General features: G+C 48.0%; 1 pseudogene; it reads left to right on the top strand.

The window, feature by feature from the left end:
• Nucleotides 1-1,252: 1,252 nt before the first annotated feature.
• Nucleotides 1,253-1,347, top strand: LOC115892272 (annotated as a pseudogene).
• Nucleotides 1,348-3,038: the final 1,691 nt, after the last annotated feature.

Below are 3,038 nucleotides of genomic sequence, written 5' to 3'. Positions count from 1 at the left end.
AGTCAAGTTGCTCTGCAGGACTCTCTGTTCTGATCTTTGTCTCTTTGTGCCTAGAGGTGATGACACCTTGGCTCTTACTGAGACCAGTTAACTGCACTATTCTTTGTGGTTTCCCTATGATCACACCTTTGCAAATAAACTATTCTGGAACGATCCCATTTTAATTGTGTCCTCTGTTTGCTGTTGGGACTCTGACTGGTCATCACTCACTCTTCCCCAACAAACACCCCTATTTCCCTCAAGCTGCCCCAACTCTTTCCCTTCCTCAACCCAACCCCAGCGTATACCATCTGCCTCCCCAGAATGTCCTAAGCAAACCCTGCCCATTCCTCCAGGCCCAGCTGATCCTGTCCTCCCAGCCAGAATGGTGTTCAGGAAACCCTGCCGGCTGAACGCATGTTTGAACATTATCTGGGCAGTGTCTGCCTGCAGAAGCTCCAGAGAAGGAGGAGGGGTTCCTGAAGATATCGATTTTATAATCAGGCCTCAGAGAGAGAGGCTCTTGGCAGCATGTTTCCTGGAGACCAGAATCACTGCTTACCCCACCACGGAGGGAGACCCTGTCAAAACGAGGGAGGTTCCTTCCCTCTCCTGGGTGAGGGGCTGGGATTCCCTCTGTCTGTGAATATGGGAGTGATTAAAAGGGAGACTGGCTGAGTGCCTTACACAAATCATTTCCAGCCACAGCACCCGAGGGACACTGCAGGAATGCAGGGTGGAACACAAACGCATCCTTCCTGCTGGGCCTGGCTCAGAAGAGAAAGTCATGTCAGATCCAGAGAAGGGAGCTTCTGGGAGAACAGTGGGCAGAAGGGCAATCATCCCAGGCAAGCAGAGTCCAGGGCTCCTCCTCTCAGGCTCCATGAAGTATAACTCTTTCAGGAAGAGATGGGAAACAGCCTCTGCCCAGGTTAATGGGAGCACGTCACGACCACCTCGCAGAAAAGGAGACTGGGAAAAGAGTAGGACCCAGGCCTTTTCTTCCACAGGGCAGAACAGTCTGGGGAGGCTTTGCTGCTGCCCAGGCAGGAGACAGCCAAGGGGCCATGTATATTCCTGCGGTGAAAAAAATGGAGGCCCAATTTTGGCCACAGAGGCGATTCCTATCCCAGAGAGTGCAGTAACTCTGCTTAGCATTGGGGGTACTTTGGGGAAAGTAGAATGGAGCATGGGACCCACCTCTCCGCTCTGACTTTCTCAGTCTTGAGCCCCAAAATGTAGGTACTTTCAAACAAGAAAAGTACCAAGAAAGACTCTTTTGTAGTTTGTAAGTGTGATGGTTAGGTTTGAGAGGTGCCTCCCTCAAACCTTTGCAGACATTGTCATCGGCACGTTACCTGCCTGATGTGAAAAAGAGAAAGAAAAAAAGGCAGCAAATATCTGGGGATTTTCTTTCACTGGTTGCTTTTAAATGCTTTAAAATTAAGAGACATTTTTATCCCTTTCATAAAACTGGAAAGATATGCCGGTCTAAAGGTAAGGAAGTGGGCTGGCATGGTGGTTCATACCTGTAATCCCAGCACTTTGGGAGGCTGAGGCAGGTGGATCACCTGACGTCAGGAGTTCAAGACCAGCCTGGCCAACATGGTGAAATCCCATCTCTACTAAAAATACAAAAATTAGCCATGCATGGGGGCGTGCGACTGTAATCCCAGCTACTCGGAAGGCTGAGGCAGGAGAATCACTTGAACCTGGGAGGCAGAGGCAGTGGTGAGTCAAGATTGTGCCACTGCACTCCAGCCTGGGTGACAGAATGAGACTCTCTCAGAAATGGAAAACAAAAAATAGAAAAATAAAGGTAAGGAAGTGGCTGATTACCTCTTGGTTCCCACGTAAGTGTGTGGGCATGGGCGATGGTAGCGGTGGTCATAGTCAGTGGAACATGTGTGTAGATATAGATATAGATGTAGGTAGAAAGAGAGATACAGATATATGTCACAGTCAGTGAAACTTAATATTAAACATTCGTGGAAAGAGCTGTCAGTGCTGACCACAGCAGTTGATCTGTGACCTAGACCAGCCTCTACTGCTAAAATTATTGTGACCTTAAGCAAGTGAGTTTCCTATTCTGAGCCTAAGTGTTGTCGTGTATAAATGAGGTAGTTGCACTAGATGATATTACTATTGTTTCTGCCGGGCGCGGTGGCTCATGCTCATAATCCCAGCACTTTGGGAGGCTGAGGCGGGCAGATCACAAGGTCAGGAGTTTGAGACCAGCCTGACCAATATGGTGAACCCCGTCTCTACTAAAAATACAAAAATTAGCCGGGCATGGTGGTGGGTGCTTATAATCCCAGCTACTGGGGAGGCTGAGGCAGAAGAATCATTTGAACCCAGGAGGCGGTGGTTGCAGTGAGCCAAGATTGTGCCATTTCACTCCAGCCTGGGCGACAGAGCGAGACTCCTAAAAAAAAAAAAAAAAAAAAAATCGATGTTTCTAGTAAAAACAATTGCAGTCCATTAAGAGAGTAAACAGTTTTTAGTGCTCCCATTAGGTAAGTGTGTTCTGCTTTGTGCAGCTCAGTAAGAAAGCCAGGAACCATAATACTTGGGTTCCCATGTTGACTCTGCCTGTTTCCATCTGATGAGCTTGGATAAAGACAACATGTCTCTTTGAGCCTCAGTTTCGGGAAAGATGCATCACTTCTCCAAAGCTCATGCGCTCAGATCTGGTCTCTCATTCCCCAGAGAAAGGTTTTGTGGTGCAAAAATCAGAATGTCTCGGGTCTCAGTTTGTCACTTCCAGCTAAGGAGACAGGTATTTCTGAGCCTTTTCCCTTAGGCACCCTATCACAAATAATAAACATGAGTCCATCCTGTATTCTGACTTAAGAGGCACCTCAAAATAGAATCCGCTGGGGCTTCATGGAGCATAAATGCACAGCAGAAGAACGCGTCTTGGGGTTTTCTGCATGTAAGCTCCCATCACCTTCTTAAGCTGAGTCACAGTCCCTGACCACATTCTCCTCTTGGATGGCTCAAGCCGGCCAGACTAGTTATGGGACCATTTGGGAGAGGAGAAGACCCATTTCCTTCTG

Source organism: Rhinopithecus roxellana, chromosome 1 (genome assembly GCF_007565055.1).
Source record: "Rhinopithecus roxellana isolate Shanxi Qingling chromosome 1, ASM756505v1, whole genome shotgun sequence".
In the NCBI taxonomy this organism is placed as follows: domain Eukaryota; kingdom Metazoa; phylum Chordata; class Mammalia; order Primates; family Cercopithecidae; genus Rhinopithecus; species Rhinopithecus roxellana.
Note: the sequence above shows the minus strand (reverse complement) of the source record. Positions and strands in the feature narration are given on the sequence as shown.